At 45.4% G+C, this 20615-nt stretch overlaps 1 protein-coding gene across 5 annotated transcripts in view; it reads right to left on the bottom strand.

Moving 5' to 3' along the window:
- The window catches only part of FYN (FYN proto-oncogene, Src family tyrosine kinase), a 206345-nt gene extending 185968 nt beyond the window's left edge, over positions 1-20377 (bottom strand). For 2 of the 5 annotated variants that reach the window (XM_032651938.1, XM_032651939.1), the window contains exon 1: positions 19919-20280. The gene's annotated coding sequence lies outside the window, so the exon portion shown is untranslated. Of the gene's footprint in view, positions 1-19918 lie in introns of all 5 variants that reach the window. The other 3 variants (XM_032651936.1, XM_032651934.1, XM_032651935.1) reach the window with 3 other exon arrangements.
- Positions 20378-20615: the final 238 nt, after the last annotated feature.

Genomic DNA, 20615 nt, shown 5'->3' with positions numbered 1-20615 from the left:
AAAATGGATGAAATTACAAATGTGTGTATGTTGATGGAATGAACATGTTAAAGCAAACAGACAAGCAAGCAAAAAAAAAAAAAAAAATCCAAGTACTAACTAAAGGAACTGTGTCAGCAAAATACTAGACAGTGTTGGGTGCAGTAAAAATTTTATTAGTAAGAGTTAAAAAGCCAAGATCTAGCTATACAGGTTTTCCTAAACAAGAAGTCAGAAAAAAATCTTTACTACAACACACACTGTCCCACATTTTACACTGTGCCATTTCTGTATTTGTCCTTTTTAGCCTACTTCTAGCAGTCTCTCTCTTTGCTAAAATACACTAGTTGCCATGGAAACGATGTCATAGTGCGTAAAACCATTTACTGTCCTTGGAAAGGCGTTCGTGATAAAACTGCACGGCAGCATGTTTTAAAAAGAGATCCAACAGAAAGCAGTTGTGTAAGAACACAAGATCTCAAAATTGTGACTTCTAAGTATTCCTCCACCACCACTGTCACACGGCCCTGTTTCCCCCAAATCAACCAGAGAAGCACTTTTCCGTGTTACAGACACCAAGTATATGCAAAACAAAATCTCTGACCTAATGCTGGAGAAAACAATAGACTCACTAGAATTCACACTTGCCTCCCTGGGTGGAGGGAGGGGGCGGGAGGGGGATGGGAGACTGCAGAATCAGGATAGTTTGGAGGCATCATAACATCTCTGCTAGCGGGTATGATTTAGTCCTGTGATACATTCTGCTGTGCAACTTTGTTATCAGAGGTAGAAATAATGTTCAGGACATAGAGACTGAGACTTGTATTCCTTATCCCCAAAGATTAGCAAGACACTCCCTCTTTTCCTTTCATCAACTCAAATCATATTCACTCCTTTGAGAAAATACATTGAGCATCTCTCATGTACCACACTGGGGAAGAAAACAGACAGGCGAGGTACATGGCACCAGGAAGCTTAAAATCTAGCGGAGCCAGCTGGGCGGGTGGGAGCTTAAGAGGCTTCCTGGGCCATGTGAAAAGCTCGACTTTATTCCAACTCAAGAGGACGGCACTGAGGGTTGTTACCCAGCAATGTGGTCTCAGTGGATTTTTAAAAGCTTGCTCAGCTGTGGGACTGGAGCCAACAGTAGAGGAGGGCAGAGCGGTAGTGTTATCAGAACAGCCTGGCCCAAAGAGGACAGTACAAAGCAGACGGAGAAATGTGATCTCTAACTAGGGTGACCTTAGGCCATGGCTTGTCTGTGAAAGCGCTAGATTACACCCATTGTCCCAGCAGCCTGTCAGATGAAGCTTTTGTCCAGATGTTTCATTTTTTAAACCAAGGACTGTTATTAAGAGTTGCATTAAAATGCACCAAGACTGGCTTCAGCCATGGTCTTGCCTACCAGCGATGAAACAACTGCACAGTGAAGAGAATTTTCTTCCTTACGTGTAATTAAGTCTGAATGGTAACCAATGACAATCCACCTCCTTTCCTGTCCTTTTCCAATCTTGGCTGCAGTAAATACCTCTCTTTCAAGGAAAACAGGCAGGATGCTCACCAATAAAATAAAGAGCAGTTGGACACAAGCAGCTGGGGCAGCTAACTCCTCCCATTCTCAATTGGTAGAGCCCCTGCCAGACACTGGATGTACTGACCAGTTGTGCTGACCCATACTGTAGCCTGAGATGCACAAAACACTGGTCAGAAGGATCCATGGGAAACAGAAAACTACAGGTTAGGTGTATGTGAAATATTTGCAGGAAACAGACCTTTTCAAGAATGGTGTGAATGCTCTCATTACAGTGTTTTTGTCATTTATCTATTGTTACTCTATTTTACTTTGCAATGTCCTCTTCAGCAGCAATGGACTGAAAAAGAAAAAAATGCAAATTAAATGAAAAATTACTGAATTTTTGTTTGTTTAAGAAAGCTGACGATGGTAGCTGGCACAAAATGTTCATTGGTATTATTCACCATGGTAGCCTGAATGATATCATTCACTAGATAAGTCCAATCTGCTGAAGAAGCATCAGTAACTACTTCAAATGTTAACAGTTATTGTAACAAGCAATTCAACACAGGCAGCTATGGAAGGTTCACTGACATAGCACTCTAGGAAGCATGACTTTTCCTTTAGATCAAATGCTATTCTATGTTGATTCCGCTTATTCTTAAGTTCAGGGTTTTTTTTTGTGCACATTGGAAAAGTGAAGTGAGAGCTTTAATGTGTTGGTTTCATTAGCAGAAGAAAACACCACACAAATGATTCCAGTTGTATGTTAGTATTAACAGGTGTTTTAAACAGAAGAATCGATTAATTTCAATTATGGTTTGATTTTTTTTTCCCCATCTATTTCCTGGGATCAAAATGAAGCTGGTGGAAGTTCATTCTGTCACAGATGCAACATTTCATGCTAGTGTGACTGCTACTGTAATTTGTCAAAAGTTTAACACGAGATGAAATTATTTGTTTTTGCAGAATACAAATACAAATTTTGTGATGCTATAAATAATTGTCCTTACTAAACCAAGAAATCTATGGAGCAGAAAGTTATTTGACATGGGTGTGGCATACGCATAATTCATAACTGCATTCAAACAAGTGGCTATATCCTACCAATTCAAAATAAATTATAAATGTAGAAATTGGTAAATAGTTAGAAAAACTGGAACTCTGAAATTTTTGTGATAAAGTGCTTTGTGAATACAAAAAACACTTCAGCATGGTAGTACACGCCTTCTATTTGCCGCCTGTCATCATCAACTAGGTTTTAGAAATGTTTGAGAAATGACTCTCTAAGTCAACCTAAGTGTGCCATGCTGGTATGTGGATGAATCCTGTAAAGTCTGGGTGTGTTCTGTTGCAAAACAGTTGGAAATCTTTGCTCAAAGTAGTGAATGAAGTGCCAAAACACTTCAGCTTTTAAAAAGCATTTAACAAAGTGCAGTTACTGAAAACAAGGCTTGTGGGTAGGAAGATGTTAAAATTTATCCCAACAAAAGCAAAGGAAGCCACTAAACACATTAGACAATTCAGTGTCCAAGATTTAATTTTGAAACAGTATTACAGATATTTTGGAGTATCTCAACTTGTGGCAATGTTTTGATGATGTTCCTGGTTTTAATTGGATACATTTATATTCTGTACCACAATGGAGTGAAATTATGAATGATCTATGATTTTGTGTCACCTAAATGTGATAAAGCATTCAAAAGGACCACAGGGGGACTTATTTTCATGAGTTTTGCCTTATAAAATTATTTATTGAAGATAAGAATCCTGAATGGGGGTAAAAGAGTTGTGAAAATACTTGGGCTAAAATGTTCACACATTTCGGTGTGGAAAAAAAAGTTATTCTGAGAAAAGCCTCCATTTAGCAGAATTTGCTCTGAGCGTATGTGCATCTGTAGAAAGAGTTATTTTCTCAGTTAAAAATATTGTGATGTATACATAAATGCGAATTGAAGACAGTAATAGTTTCAAATATTAACTATAAAACACAACTTTGAAGGAAATTGCAGGCAACTCTATGAGAATTAAAAACAATTCATTCTGGGCTTCCCTGGTGGTGCAGTGGTTGAGAGTCCGCCTGCTGATGCAGGGGACACGGGTTCGTGCCCCGGTCCGGGAAGATCCCACATGCCGCAGAGCGGCTGGGCCCGTGAGCCATGGCCGCTGAGCCTGCGCGTCCGGAGCCTGTGCTCCACAACGGGAGAGGCCACAACAGTGAGAGGCCCGCGTACCGCCAAAAAAAAAAAAAAAAAAAAAAAAAAAAAAACAATTCATTCTTTATAAAATAACACTGACATGAGTATTAAAGACATATGGCTGAAAAACTGGCTAAAGTGAGTGAATATGTACCAAGAATAATTATCATCTTATGTTCTTTTTCTTGTTTAGATAACCAGTATAAAAAGATTTTTTTTGCTCTAATGTATAGGGACATGTTTTTAAGTTTTAGGAATTTTATTTTTGAGAAGATTGTGAATAAAACTATTTCATAGGTCAAAAATATTATGAAAATGATATCAGTTAATAAATCAGCGCTTTTTTTTTAAGTTCTATAATTTAAATTATTTTAGTGACTCCTTTCAAAAAAATGTTATGGTCCCCTATCCCTCGCTCTCTTGGCTCCCCCAAGAGATGAGAGAAAATATGAGATGTATTTATGTTTTGAGAAGATGTGCTCAAAGTGTTGCCGTAATTTTCTAGTAGGAAAATACAAAAAGCAGTATCCCAACAGGCAACTTTCCACCTGACTCCGCCCCACCAAACGTATGCTTTTTAAAGCAAAACGGAAGACTTCCCTTCCAAAATTACTAGGCATTTCAAGAAACAGCAGGTTTTAAAACATCCTCTTAAATGCAACATCATCCTCGTATGAATGTCGGAGACAAAATGTATTCAAAAAGAGCTAACTGGTTTTTTTCCCCCTCTCTCATTTGAGTGTTCTGGTAACTACTTATGAATTATACTTGGAAATGAATCTCTTCATAAACTCATGCTTTATTTAGTACATGAGGACTGAATAAAAATGAAGTGCTTCTCCCCTTATAGTCTGTCAGAGACTGTAATTTCTAGTATTCACCCTGATACCTTTAAAATATGGAACTAAAGGATCACACCCCGTAAGAATTACCTTCTAGTCTCCAGCATCCCAGTTAAGTTCATTAGAGAAAGCCCTGAAATTCTAATACTTTCCATTGACCTGAGACTCCATGGCAACCGAGGTCCTTCCTTCCAGGACACTGGGAGGAAGTGCCGCCAACTAAACAATGGGAAGCCCAAGATCCCGGCTACACTTTGGAATATCTGGTGGACAACTCTGCTCCTTGAGAGGACAGATCTTCCCACTTCTTGCCCAAAATGAACCTAATACAGGTAGGCTAAGCCACAATTTACCCAAAGGAAAAGGCATATTATAGGAATACAAGTAAGCAAATTTGCCACCATCACCATCACCATCACCATCCTGTTAAAATACAGCTCAAATGCAACGTAGAAGGTTTGAAACGTATACTTTCTACTCAGCTGCATACATTTCTCCATAGTTGAATTCAACTTGATCATGACCACTGCATTTCTGCTGATGGTAGAAAAAACAATCTTGCTACTTCAAGATAACTTGCTCTTCAGATTTAAAATTTTCGTTGCTTCAGGGCAATTAGTCAAATTGAGCTCATCTCAGACTGCCTCTCAGGGCTGTGTTCCTTTTCAAAAGGGCTGTGTTCCTTTTCCTCTCCCTCCTTCCCCAAGGGGGAAGATTAGAGGCCACCACATGATGGGGCGAGGACCTGGTCCAGGCACTGCCCTCTAAGCCCTCACTGGCCTCCCTGGGATGTCTCATCCCTTTGTTTTGGGTGCTAGCCTGGTTCTGCTGATGTGATTGGTGGAAACCTGCAGCCAGTCTTCAGCCTGGCCCAGTTCATTCTGTGCCCTCTTCAACATGACCCAGGGACTCTCCCGCCCAGCTCCCGCAGCACCTCCACATTTGTCCTAGGGGGCCTGCAGGATTGTTGGGATTTCTCTTACATCACATGTAAGCTTTGGGAAATGAGGGGAAGGCATATCACCTCAGGGCTGTTTCTGCCTAAATATGCCCCAATGCAGGGTCCACTCCAATGTGGCTTCCTTCCAGATAACCAGATGGGGGCGGGGCAGATTCTCCTCCGCCCACCTGGAGTGTGGCATCTCAGTGACCCATTCATTTTTTATCTCTAGCCTCCTCCCAATCTCTACAAACTCCATCCTCCAACCCAGGAAGGCATTTCCTCCTTCCTGCAGCCTCCCCATCCTGCGTGGCTGACTGTACAACATACGCCACGTCTCCTGAGATCTGGCTCCTCGGAATCCGCAAATCACTTTGCTTCTAACAAAGCCTGCCTCTCTTAAATGAAGGCCTGGGCTAACTCTGGTCTCCAAACATGCCTCAAGGTCCTGTTTTGGAAGTCAAAAGCTGAACAATGTCTTCTTTGTCTTAGGCCATACTCTGTCCTTCCCCCGAAGTCATGGAATCCTCTGCCTCAATGGGGGAGACTAACAGGGCAACAAGAATTAGAAGGAAGGGAAAGTAAATTGAATACTAGTTCAAAGTATTATCCCCACTGAACCAGCTGGTCATAATGCAAGTTCTCAGAGGTCCCAGAACACTCATCCAGGATTTTTAAAAAGTGCAACATACTGACACGTCATTTTTCTAGAAGACACCATTTATACATAATTTGAACCAAGGGCAAAAAGGGAACTATGGCTTCCATTTTCTTGAATTATTTATATAAGAATTATTGTCCTTGATCTCTATTCTACTGTTAAGTGGATCCATTCAACAGGAAGCCACCTTGTTCAGCATCATTTAGAACTCTCCACCTCCTGGGTTTCTTCTTCCCAGGGCCTTCTCGCCTTTGCCTCTCCTCCTCCGTATGTGATGGGTGTGTTCACCCATCATATCCCTAAAAGCTCAGGCCCTTCCTTGCCTTATCCGTCATCCCAATTCCAGCTCACTCCCCTATCCAGCGTGAACCCTACTTTCAGCTAATTCAACTGATGCTTTATCTCTTAGAACATCTTCTTCATTTGACTATTCAAACTAACTCTCACCACAAGGTCAGATTTTCCATTCCAAAGTGACAAGTACTACCAAGCAAAGTCACAAAACTGGGCTAAAGGGACCCATTAAAAATACTTACAAATTCCAAAGGAGCCTCACTATTTCTCTGTAATACTTTTTATCCATCTATTAACACATTATCCTATATTTTCCTGGCTGTTTGGGCTTTTTCTATATTCTCCAAGTCTCCCTCCCATCCCCAAATCTTCCAACCTCGGATGATGGCTCAGCCTCCAACTTTACTGAAAACTTTCAGGACACTCCACGTCTTTGAACTGCTTTTCACATAAAAATTTCACAGTCATCTTCACCTATCTTGAAGCGACAGTTTAAAATCACACATGTAAAGTACTGTGCCTACCCTCTAGTAGTCATTCAAACTTACAAATACCTTCCTCATCTGTTCTATCTCCCTCTGAGTTACTGCTAATTTTTATCCTTTTGAGGGCTACAGTGGGTTGAATGGTAGCCCCCCAAAGTATGTCCATCTGGAGCTTGGGAATGTGACCTTATATGGAAAAAGGGTCTTTGCAGATGTAATTAAGGATTTTGAGATGAGATCATCTTGGATTAGGGTGGGACCTAAATCCAGTGACAAGTGTCCTTATAAGAGAAGGCCATGTAAAGACACACAGAGGATAATGTTGTGTGAAGATGAAGGCAGAAACTGTACTGATGGGTTTACAAGCCCAGGAAAAACAAGGGTTGCTGGAAAGAGGCAGGGAACAGAGTCTTCCTGAGCTGACACCTGAACCTCAAGACTTCTGGCCTCCAGAACTGTGAGAGGAAATTTCCTGTTGTTTGAAGCCACCCAGTTCACAGTCATTTGTTACAGCACCCACAGGAAACTAATCCAAGGGCTCCTTCTATACCTGACATGATCAGGTATCAGGTCGTGTCCCCCACCGACTCTTTGTTGATCCCCTTCCATCCATTACACCTCTCTCTCCAGCCTCACCAACATCACCCTCTTTAGTGGGTCATTTCTGCATGTTCTAGCTCATCCAGGAGGCACCAAGAGCCCAGCTGAGTGTCCTGGTGGGGAGTACAAGCAAGACTCCTCCCACAGTGACAGTGCTGTACCTCAAATGCATGGGCGCATTGTTGTGGCAGTGGAGGCTGGGATATTTCATCCCCTGGAGACAGAACCTCTGTCACAAGCCAGGGATGTGAGATCAGGGACGGCACTGGCGCTCCCCTTGAGCCCCCTAGACTGGGGACTCTCAACACTTTGCCACACTGGACTCTTCTCCGTATGGCATAGTTGGGCTGAGGTACAATCAGAGAATGTTTGGAGCTGCAGTTTTCCAAACGCCAATCCTCCTTGTTATACCCTTAGGTATAAACTAACCAGAACTTCCCAGGAGCTACTGGCACCCACAGAGGCATGTGGCTCTGCTCAGGACACGGTAGTCCTTATAGGTTCTTCCCAGCCATACCTCACCGGCCTTCAGTGAGCAATCCTTGGCCCCTTAGAGAACTACCTCCAAGTCTCAGCAGTCTGAAGTCAAGAATCTGTTGAAATAATAACCATAAGACACAGGGAATTATACGGTCAACCGCACTTCTATGAACAGAAGGGTGTGGTATGGCATATTATCTGTGCTTTGGCCCTAACCTGCTGACAGAATTAGAAGCTGGGATCATTGCATTTTCAACCAAGGAGGGGAAACATAAGGTAGAACCTAAAACATCATGTGCAACCAAACTCTGAATTCTATCCCATGACTCTGAGGATCCACCAATGCAGAGGACCTGATGTGTTATCCACAAGAGGAAAATTTACTCGAGATGCATCTCATTCCAGAAGTACCGAGAACACTTTTAAGACCTCCCAACTTGGAAGCTTAGAATCAAGATCTACAAGCATTTAATAAATCCACAGTTCAGTGCAGTGTTTCACGGCACAAAGCAAATTAAATGAGGTGCACTTTCAGCCTTCTAGAAGCTTGCTACTGAAAATGCACAGTACTGACACTGACGTACCAAAGTGACTGAACACGAACAAGTTGGATAAATACGCGAAGTGGTGATATTATACGCTGGCCAAGGGGAGGGTGCATCTTGTTAGTGGCGCGTGATCTCCCACATTGAAGGTGGTGCTTGTGGCAGTGGGGAGGCGGGCGGGGAAAGCACTGAAATCATAGACAGCGCGTGGGGAAGGAAGGAAAAAAGTTCACTACCGCTTTCCAAAGACCATAATGGCTTTTCAAGCAACAGTGAAGCATAAGGTCCACCCCTTCCCCCTCTCTGCTGTTAGCAGTTGGCCAATATCTACAGAAGGTGTTTTTAATGCTCTCCATCCCTCGGATACATTAAACCTGGCATCTAGGTGAGGATTAGGCAGGCAAAGCCATTCATGAGGAATCACAGAGAACTTTCCACAGGGAGCTGAGAAGACTCTTAATGAGGGGCTGACAAACACTGCCTGTGTGCTGTTGTGTCTTTTGTTACAGAAATGACTCAAGTAGTCCCTCCCCGCAACCATGGAAAACATTTTATAAGGTTTATTGTCAATCACTCTGTGGAAGGATATACAGAGGCTGTGGATGGGTTCTAGTGTTAAATCATTACTCTGTAGGACCTTAAGTCTCAGCTACGGAGATTCTCCAGATATGCCAAATGAACAAAATGAATGCACGGAAAGGAAGGCACCCTCACAGCTACAGCTGGGTTCCATGTGGCTGAGGGACTCAGCTAAATGCTACTGTGAGAGGTCCAGCCATGGGTAGGTGCACAGTGGGTGAGCCTGCCTCCTTCCGGAAATGAAGGCACCCTCACAGCTACAGCCGGGTTCCATGTGGCTGAGGGACTCAGCTAAATGCTACTGTGAGAGGTCCAGCCATGGGTAGGTGCACAGTGGGTGAGCCTGCCTCCTTCCGGAAAGGAAGGCACCCTCACAGCTACAGCTGGGTTCCATGTGGCTGAGGGACTCAGCTAAATGCTACTGTGAGAGGTCCAGCCATGGGTAGGTGCACAGTGGGTGAGCCTGCCTCCTTCCGTTTCCCCAGGCTCCACAGACCTTCAGGCACAACACCAGTGGTCCATTCTGCCACTTTTCCCTCTTCTATAACTCACTGTTGCATTTTTCCAGTTTCTTCCAGATTTTGAAACATTCTGCATTTCTCCCTGGTCTTGTACATCACTGTGCACTATCGGTAACTTTCTGTTGTTTTTGCTGAAAATCTTATTGATGAAAACCTGATGACTGAGGGCAAAGAAGTTGCCCCGACCACCTTAAATTTTTAACAAAAAGCTCAAGATTATGGATAAAAGATCTTTAAACACATACCATTCTCAGAAGACAATGGTGGTTCTGAAGACAGTATAGGACAGTCCCCGTACCTACATCACATGGGTCCATAGAGAGTAAATCTAGTGCCGTCAGAAACTACAGAAGCTCCATGTCCAAGGAGATGCCAGCCTAGCCTCACAGATGGTGAGGAAACCAGCTACATATTCCAGCACTCTGCCCCCAGGGCCTATCTAAATAAATACCTGCTGAGTATCTACACCATGAATGACAGTGTGCTACAAGCTACAGGGGGACAAAAAACCCCAACATTTTTGCACATATGAAGCCAATGGTCTGTTGAGAAGGCAGGACCCACATACACAGATTTCCAGGAGACCTGGCTTCTAGTCTAAACTAAATGAGGAACTGCATGTATGACCTTGGGCAACTCACAAAAATTCTCTGCTCCTTGGATTCCTCATATCAGGATTTAACTAACAACACAAGGCATCATTTCTTAGGAGGCAACTGAGAGGCACACAGGTTCAATGCAAGAGAATGAGACGAGGGGAAGCTGCCCAGGGCTGGGATTCCAGCTGGGCCTTGAGAAATGGATAGGGTTCCCGGGGAAAGGAAGGGCTGGGGAGTCCAGGAAAGGAGAGCAAAGGCCAGAACACGTATTCCATACTAATGAGATACTATGTTGACATCTGGAGAATCAAGTGTTAGCGTGATGGTGAATGAGGTGAGCCAGGAATGCCTCAGAACATGGAGATGGGGGAAGGCGCTGAATGCCAGGCTAAAGGATTTGGCCTTTCTCCCGTTCACTGGGTTGTTAGGGGACAAGGCAAAAGAACCAGTATTTACATCAGCCAGCACATGAGTTTTGACATGGATCAACCACCTCCTCAACTCAAGCTAGAAAGCGTAGGAGTGAAGCAACTGGAATCATTATTTGCAAACCACAGGAGAGCCTGAAGGACACAACGTATCACGAGAATATCGATCGGGCAAAGGCACACACAAAGTACAGCTACAGAACTGGCATTTTCAAGCAGGAGATGGTGATAAAAGGTACAGAATGACAGAGTGTGAGAGTTCATTAACAACTCAGCTCCTGTAACTGAAAATGATGAGGGGCTATTTGTATCTCTAGGAGGTCAGACAATAAAAAGGTGAACCCTTCCAAACTCTGAGAGCAAACAAGAGAAACCTTTAACAGAAATCAGTGATTTTCAAATATCCTTGCATGCATATGCCTAGCTACGGGAAGCATATCACACAATTTCTGGAATACAGTTCAAATTGAAATAAAAGTCAAATTTTACAAGTGACAACATTTGATATTGTTATTGCTTCCAAACAGATACTAACTACAGTGTGTGGAAATGAAGGAACTCGTTGGTGTTTATTTGCCTATTCAGTAGAATTTCAATTGGGCAGAATTTCACAGAAATACAGATTCAGTAACTTTTTCTGGGGATTAAAAGAAGAAAGGATTAGGAAAAGTGCCCTGGGCTTTGTTGCGGTAAAGGCAATCTGACTCATTTTTAATTTTCCATTAAAGCCCTACTTTTCAGTATAAAGCAGATGGAATCCTTATACAACTCCTTGAAAAGCTTACTATTTTTGGGTACCTCCAAGATGGAAGCTCTGAAGAAAATGAAAGTGTTTGAATTCATCAGATGAAATCCCACCAGCACATTCAAAAGGAGCAGGTACTTAGAAATCTTAAAAATACAAGGTAAGAGGTCTTTCTGTGACGGATTTCTGACCCCAGCCTCCCCCTGGCTTAGTTCCCTCTGGCTCTGGCTGATGGGTGGTTTTTTGCCACTTCAACAGCCAGCTCCCCCCACTGTGGCTGAGTCACTGTACTTCTTCATTCCTCGTCTTTCAGAAGCTGCCTCCCTGATGGCTCCATCCTCAGGGCCATTCTCATATACAGGAAAGATGTCAGTGTTCAACCCTGGCCACCCCATACCTCCTGAGTCAGAACCGGGCCTGGGACTATGCATTCTCTAAGACCCTCAGAGGACAGTCATGCAACCACGGCCCCAAAGCTCTTTCCGTATCATGAGATAAGGCCTGGTTAGACATATCCTGTTTGTCTTTCTGCCAGAGTGGATGGTAGAAACAAGAGGGTGATCTTTACTGTGTGTGGACTGTGAGGTACTGGGCTGGGAGGCGGAGGGCACTGCCTCTAGCCTGCGGTTTATAATCTTGTTTGAGAGTTGGAACAAATTTAGTGTTAAGAGCATTGATTCTGGAGCCAGACTGACTGTCTGGGTTCAGACCCCAGCTCTGCTTACTAGTTGTGTGACCCTGACCAAATCACTTCACCTCTAGGCCTCAGTTTCCCCATCTATCAAATGGGAATAATAATGACAGTACCTCATGGATTACTGCTGGGTGTTCAGCTGGCAAATCAACCACGAATAAGACACAGCCCCTGACTTGAAAGAGCTCCCAAGTCAGGGAAAAAGACCAGTGTCTTCCCACTGTCCGACCCAGCTGACTCCACTCTGCTTTAGAAGTCAGGCTGCGATGAGGGTGATGATGAGGCAGTAACCAAGTGCCATGGGAGCCCAGAGACAGGACCAAAGGGGGGCTTCCCAGAAGGTAAGTCTTGAGTGGAGCCACAGAAGGTGTGGGGCTTCCCTGGGGGCAAAGGTGCCTTTGTATCCCCCAAAACCTAACACAGAAGTAACTGCAATGCAAAGGCAAGGAGGCTTGAGAGTACGCAGGGAACGAAGAACCACAGCTTTGGAGCAAAAGCAGGTGCAAGTTTGGGAACCAGACACACCTGGCTTCACTAATAATTAGCCATGTGACCATGGGCAAGTTACTTTACCTTTCTGAGCCTCAATCTTCCCATTTGACCCTGCCTCATCGAGTTGTTATAACTAAGTAAATTACTGTATGTAAAGCACTTAAGGCCTCTGGGATTCAAAAACAAAGGTAGGTATGATTATTTTTCTGGTATATTTAGGGAGAGGTGAGTGGCTGTGGGGTGCTAAGTGCTTTTTTACACTATCACAGAGGGCAATACAGGTCAGAAATAAGTAGTCCTCAGGAAAGGTCTTCTGAATTCAAATCAGCAGTGGGCTAAGACTTTCCCACACCTTATTTTTTTCTCCCCCAAACACAGTTAATGGGTGATCAGTACTCATTTGCTCAAACCAACGGGTGCTGCCTGAGGTCACGGGTGGACAGAGGCACAACAGGTGATGATCTCTGCACTCAAAGAAGACCCAGCAACAGGACTCCAGTCTGCTTCACAGCCTGAGCAAGACACGACGCAGGTCATTCTGGAAGCAGGCTGAGACGAGAGGGAAACGCTCTCATCCAAACGAGAGCTCTCCAACTCAGGGCCTTACAACGTTGTTAAACTTTCATGAGTCAGTAAGCATTATCTTTTCTTCCCACGTTTTTATTAGACCATAAATCCAGTTCAATTTATATCCTTCCAGGATTACTGTGTTCTAATCAAGTCCAGAGCGCCACTTACTCCCAAGTTGTCTGAACTACACGTCACCCACGTCCATTTGGATAATATTGTTCAGGCTTCTCATGTGTTTTAGTAGCCAAAAATTAGATTTGCTCAACTAGAAACACGGAAAAAAATTACTTTCCTCTAAATAACCCAAATCACCTTTTTTTCATAGGAACCAAGTGCATGAAACTCGTAACTCACGGGGCTTTTTCCTATTCTGCGGTTTACTCTACCTTCAGAAAGTCACGATGACATTCTGAAGTCAAGCTCAAGGGATGCACATTGAAAACAGGTTAAAATTCTGGTTATCTGACTAAAACAAAGATATCCTTTTATAGGGCTAACTTCAAAGTACTTGTATGTTTTCTATTGAAGAATAAAAAAGGTTCTGCATTTCTTAAGAAGACTTGCTAAAAATGCTATTTTCTATCATACTATTTCAACTAATTTCCTATGTTTTCCAATAATTCTTGATTCAGAACTGACAATCACCCACATCTCTTTCTAAAATATTCAAAATGTCCTTTTCTGCACAGAATACTTTTTTTTTTTTTTTTGCCGTACACGGGCCTCTCACCACTGTGGCCTCTCCCATTGCGGAGCACAGGCTCCGGACGCACAGGCTCAGCGGCCATGGCTCACGGGCCCAGCCACCCCAACGGCATGCGGGATCCTCCCGGACCAGGGCACGAACCCGCGTCCCCTGCATCGGCAGGCGGACTCTCAACCACTACGCCACCAGGGAAGCCCAGAATACATTTTTATCCTCCCTTCCCTAAGGGATATATGTGTCAGATGTACACGTTACGTGTATATGTATGTATCTACATATATACACACATAAACCACAGCAGCAAACACACAGCTTTTCTATGTGTGGGGTACTATTCTGAGCACTGTACATGTATTAATTATGGACTCCGCACAGCAAACCTTTGAGGTAGGAACTATTAACTCCATTATAAAGGTGAAGAAAGGGAGGCACAGAGAGCTTAGGTAACTGGGTCCAGCTCACACAGCTGGAAGGGGTCAGACCAGGACCACACCCCGAGTCCATGCTCCTGACCACAGCCCTCACCTGGGCTGAAAGGGTTGAAACCTGGCTTTAAGTGGTGACTGCCACCTTGGCACTTAGCCACTCGGGGCCTCATTTTTCCCCATAAGTAAAATGGACGTGCTGGACTACACGATCTCTAAGTCCCTTACTATTCAACTGCCTACAAGATACTTTGGGAAGTCCAAAGTGTCTGTGATAAAGTCATCATTTAAACACCCACTCCCTGCTTTTACTGCATTGCTTGTCTGCATGTCTTTCTCCACCTACTTCCCAAGGACCCCCCTCTGCCTCTCCCCTCTCTTATTCTGTCTCTTTGGCTCCATCCCCACTTCCGTGCAGCACCTCATCTATGGCTCATCTGAGTTTCCACAACTACCTTCCCTGTATCTGTCTTGACCACCTCTGGCCAACAGCCCACAGTGTGGCCAGATGGACCTTTATAAAACAAATCAGACCAAAGTGGCACCTCTACTTACAACTCTTAAATGGCATTCCTGACATTTAAGTACTTTTCCACCAGCCCCATCTTCTCCCTCTGTCCATCTCTCTACCACCCTCACCCACCCTGAACGACTTGCAGTTTCCTAAAAAGTCTGTGCACCTGCTTTCTGGGCTGCTCCTTCTGGGGCAATGGCCTTCCCACAACACTCAACTGGCCAATTCCTCCTCTGGCCTTCTCTGCCTCGCCACCCCATTTTCCCACCTCTCTGTGGAGTTCATGCTCTCTTGCGGACCCCTAGAATCACGGCAGTTATCACAGAGACTTCCTCGTGCAGTTCCTTGGGCCAGGATTATAACTCTTTGTCTCTGAAGCACCTAGTTCAATGTCTGGCAAGTGGTAGATACAATGAATGAATGTTGCTGGAATGAGTAAATATGTAGGACGATTCACAAATTCTTACAGACCTATCTGTTGGGACACACAAGGACCCAGCTGAAATAAAGAATCACACAGAGTAAAAGTATTTCCAGTATCAACATGCTTTGCTTTCCCATTTTTAATTTATTTTTTTTATTTCCTAGGTGAGCAATAAATGAGCGTCTAAAATGGAAAGCACGGTGGTAGAAATGGACATTTATTTTTTTATTTAAACATAAAGTTATATTTCCCAACAACCAAAAGTATCAATTGCCAAAGCATTTAGGCCACCCCCCCTTTACGGCATGTAACACATTTTAATCAACATCATCATTATATCCATATGTAGTATTTTGCATATTGCCTCATGGCTAAGAGCGAGGGCTTTGAAACCAAACTAACTGGGCCTGAATCCTGACTCTACCACTTACTAGCCATGTATGATCTTGAGTTAGTTATTTAACCTCCCTTGCTTCAAATGCTCATCTGTAAAATGGGGATTATAAGTGAAACTACTTCATATCATTATTGTTTTTTTCACTGAAGTATAGTTGATTTACAATTTATATTAGTTTCAGGTGTTCATACCATTATTGCTAAGATTAGAGCTTAAACAGTGCTTGACACATAGTAAATGCTCAATAAAAGTAGTTATTATGTATTATTTTTATCTCCGCTAGCAGACTAAGCTGAACAGAAAGAACACAGCAGAAGTATTCATTTTCATAATCCTACCTCCCAGTGCCTTGCACACAATAACATACCGGCCAATGTTTGCAGAACAGATGAATATAATAAACTGTTCATAGCAAAAACACGTGCATAACTAAGTATGATGACTAGTACAAACAGAATTGCTCCTGGGAAGGCCTGCGGAGAACACGGATTATCCAGAACACTAGCAGTTCACCCCACTCCTGGAGGTCTGGGAGCTCACTTAACTCCACGGAAGATGCAGGGCTCACAGTCATCAACTCAGGGTATCTGTGGGATGGAGGGGACCCAGGTGGGACTGAAGAGCTGGGCAGATGAGGCTCCCTTCCCATGAACATGGCCTGGGGCAAGAAATTTCTCCTCTCCAGTCTGTTTAATTTCCTCTTCCAATTAGAGAAGGTATGACTGTGATTTCTAAAGACCCCGCTTAGCCACTTGGGGAGTCTATAAAATCAGCAGATAAAAATCTTGGCCAACAAAGGTGCTACTGGAGAGCCACATCAAAGTCAGCACAGGAGCCATCAGATCACTGTATTACAGGAAATTACTGGGGTGGGAAACTGGCCACTAGAACCGACAAAAAGCAAGGTTGGGGCTTCCCTGGTGGTGCAGTGGTTAAGAATCCGCCTGCCAATGCAGGGGACACGGGTTCGAGCCCTGGTCCGGGAAGATCCCACATGCTGCAGAGCAACTAAGACCATGTGCCACAACTACTGAGCCTGCGCTCTAGAGCCCACGAGCCACAACTACTGAGCCCATGCGCGGCATCTACTGAAGCCTGCGTGCTCTAGCGCCCGTGCTCCGCAACAAGGGAAGCCACCACAATGAGAAGCCCACACACCGCAACGAAGACCTAACACAGCCAATCAATCAATCAATCAATAAAATTGTTTAAAAAAAAAAAAAAAAAAAAAAAGCAAGGGTTTTGGGAAACAGGGTTTAAAATGAGAAGGTCAGAACTTATAAAATCAAAGGTACAAGACAATGATGGGTACAGGCTCTAGGTTTCCATTTAATTCTCATCAGCCTACAAACTCCTTGAGGGCAACGACTGTGCCTTGTTGGGAGGCAGTATATGGCAAAGCTGCTGGCCCAAATACATTTCTGGTCACATGGGCTTAACTATATTTCCCAGGCTCCCTTGCAGTTAAATGTGGCCATATAACTAGCCCTCAAGTAAAGTATGTAAGTAGAAGTGATGGGTGTCATTTCCAGGCCTAGGCATTTAAAAAGTCGTACATCCCCTCTATTCCCTCTTTTGTCCTTCTGCCAGCTGAAAGCTGGTTACAATGGAGTGCTATGGGATGGGAGAACTTGGGGTCCAGAATCACTGCATGGAAGAAAGCCACCCACTGATCAGAAATACCCATTTTGAATTATTACATGAGGAATAATAAACGTCTATTGCTTTTGAGGGCATTATATTTTTGCAGGCCTATTTGTTACAGCTGCTAACAGTAGCCTAATTAATCCAGGTGCTTAGCACATACCAAAGACCTAGCTCACACTTGTTGAAACAAGATAAATAAGACCAGGTTCCCTCTTCTAATGTGTTGCTCAACTAATGCTGGAAATAGACATGTGCCAGCTGCTGAGGTATGAAAACAAAATTGGACGCATGGTGATTTGTTTGAAGGTGAAAAGATGGAGAAAGCATCCCAGAGTAGAAGACTTTTCAGCTGGGCTCTAGGTTTAACAGGACCCAAGCAAATCAGGTGGGGTTGGAGATTCCAGACCCAGGAGAAAGCATAGAATAAAACTGCAGAAAGCAGAGTATGCGTTTGTTCACATTCAACCTCATCATTCTCTTGAACTCGGTCAACAGAGCGCAAGTTTATTGTGCACTGACTTTCTTTCCTGGGTCTAGCATCAAACAAACAAACCATTGTGTTTCGTTTTTTTTTTTTTTTTTACAGTACGCTCATTAAGCCTTTTGCTTTTTTTTTAATATAAAAAGTTCCAAGATGGATGTCCTTAGAAAGTGCAGAAGTAAATGTTTAATGAACCATAACAACTCTTTTCTAATAAAATTCTTGAAGAACATGAGACAGTTCTATTACTTATAATAGTCAAAGAGCCATACTCTTAGGAATCAGTGGGTTCAACCTAAGTTTTGACATTATTGATTAAGGATGTAACAGTCACTGGCTTACAAAATGGAACATTAAGCCTCCAGATTTACATTTATATTTCCTCTTTAAGAGGAACATCAAAAAAAAAAAAAAAAAGAGGAACATCAGTAGATGGTTTAAAAGATCAGTCAAAAGATTCTCTACATCCTTCGATCATAGCTAAGTGCCTCCAAAACCTGAGATAGTTACCAAAACCACTTCCTCCAAAAATCTGTGAGTCCCTTCATCTGAAAGCACAGTACCCATGGGGCAGGGACTCAGGAGAAAGAGCACAAAGGGTGGAAAGTATTACAGTCAACTTGGTGGTGAGAGGAAGGATGTGGGCGTCTGAAGGCTACCCTGAAGCAGGGAAGAGACACAGTCTCCAGTGGTCTTCCAAATACCAATTTAGTGCTGTGTTAGCAATGTCACCAGGAGCTTGTTTAAATATAAGGGTAAAACAATTACTAGGCAGACAAGACTTCATTTCAAAAGACTTCAGTACTCCTTAGACTTGAGAGAAGAAGCAAGTTAGGCTGCCTCACTCCTAGCAGACATCAATTTAACTCTCTTTCAGAAACAAAAGTCTTCTTCCCCCATACCAATTTATCCTACCCCCTACGATGAGAGGGGGTTGAAACTGGGTGGGGGAGGGTGCTACCTTGAAAGTAAAGCAACTCTTCAGACAGCTGAAATCATTTCCCCCTTAAATCTAAGAAATACTGCAGCTGCCAGTCAACACTACCGGTCCATGAATACAGCAAAATGCCAGCACCTGCCACCCTGCATCTGGGGCCTTTTATTTTTGGTAAATGTGCAGGAAAGACTCTCAGAGAGAAGATCAACTGCTTTATCTGAGAAAAAGGGAAGCCCCAGGGAAGAGAAACAAGAAGCATCGCGCCCATCCTTGGGTACTTTGTGCGTCTCCTCTCTGTGCACTGAAAGGGCTCTTTGTGTCACACACACACACCACACACACACAGACGGCGAGTCTGTGTGATTTATTGGGGGAGGAGGGGGCAAGAAGGGTGATTTTATTATCTCTCTTCTCACTCAGTCCCAGCAAATCTCTGCCTGGGCCCAAGCTCGGTGGCCTCTTTCTGGCTCAGTCCCCTCCGCCTGTGGGCGCAGATAAGAGAGGGGAGGCGACCAAACAAAAACAGTCATCGATCTAAGGAAGTCGAGAGGAAATCCAGCGAGCAGGGAAGGGAGGAGAAAGGAGCCTAAGGGAGCAGGAGGAATGTGGGGGTCAGAGGAAGAGGAGCTACGGCTCCAGCACAGGGGACTGGGGACGGGTGGGTGGTGGCACAGAAGAGTGGAGGGGAGGATGGGGGAAGTGCAAGGGACGTGCCAGAAATAGGCAGGAGGATGCGATGGGGAAGGCGACGGCCGCAAGAGGAGGAGGCCGAGAGGTGGAGGAGTGGGGCAGGGGTGGAGTGGGGTGGGGAGGGAAGCAGCACTGGGCTTCAATTATTAAGTGATTACATCATCCTGACATTAAAACAACACACACAGCCCGGGTCCCCGCGGGGGGCCCCGAAAAGAGGGCGGGGGCGGAGTCTGGGCCAGCCTAGCCCCGAAGCCAATTACCTATTCACAGCCGGCGCCCGCGAGGAAATGCGCCCCCCATGACTGAGCTACCTCGGGGCCGCACCCCGCAGAGGTGTCCTCCGGCGCGACCACAGGAAGACTCCGAGCGGGACCAACTCCCCGGCAGCCCAGCGGGGCGCCGGGAGACGGCGGTGGCCCAGAGACTGCAGCGCTGGGCCCCGCGGCGGGGGCGGCGCTGCGCGGGGGCGCCGGCGGCCGGCGTCTCCGCAGCATCCCCGCAGCCCCGCGGCGCATCCCCGGCCGCTTACCTGCGCTGCGCTCAGGCTCCGGAGCCCATTCACATGGTCCTCTCCCCGCCCTCCTCCGGCGCGGCCGAAGCGGCTCCGGTGGTTCCTCGGCGGGCCCGGGAGCCGGTGGGCCTTCTGAGAGTGCCCAGGGGGCGGCGCCGGGTGTCCCCGGCCCGGCGGCCGGATCCCTCCCAGGCGCGGGCGGCGGCTTTGTGTGAGCCTGGGAAGCCCTCGGTGCTCGGCTTGAAGCGCCGCGCGCCCGGACGGCGGTGGACGCGCGGCTCCGAGTGCAGCCTCTCCTCTGCTCCCGCGGCCGGTCGGCGGTCCGGTCTCGACGGCCTTCGGCTCGCGGCGACCCCTCCTCCTCTCCCGCGGCAGCCCCCTCCCCGCCGGCTCCGCTCCTGACAGATGGCGCAACTGCAACTACGCGCAGCCGCTACCGCGGCTGCTCGCAGCTACTCGCGTTGATGCTCCAGCCCCTCCAGCCCCAGCGGGGAGCGAGGAGGGGGCGGGCCGCACCGCGAGAATGGCAGGCTTCGCTGCCCTATCAACGGGCCCCTTGGGCGTTTGGGGGCGGGGGCGGGGCGGCGATGGGTGGGGCCACCGAGTGGGTGGAGCGCTTCCGTAACGTCGGGCGTCCTGGCTTGCTTGCGGTGTAAGGTGTGAGGGGAATGCGAGATTGCAGGAGTTGTGTGTGTGTGTTTTTAAGGTTTATGTG

Source organism: Phocoena sinus, chromosome 12 (genome assembly GCF_008692025.1).
Source record: "Phocoena sinus isolate mPhoSin1 chromosome 12, mPhoSin1.pri, whole genome shotgun sequence".
NCBI classification, from domain to species: domain Eukaryota; kingdom Metazoa; phylum Chordata; class Mammalia; order Artiodactyla; family Phocoenidae; genus Phocoena; species Phocoena sinus.
The sequence above is the reverse complement of the archived record's forward strand: the minus strand, read 5'-3'. Positions and strand labels throughout refer to the sequence as shown.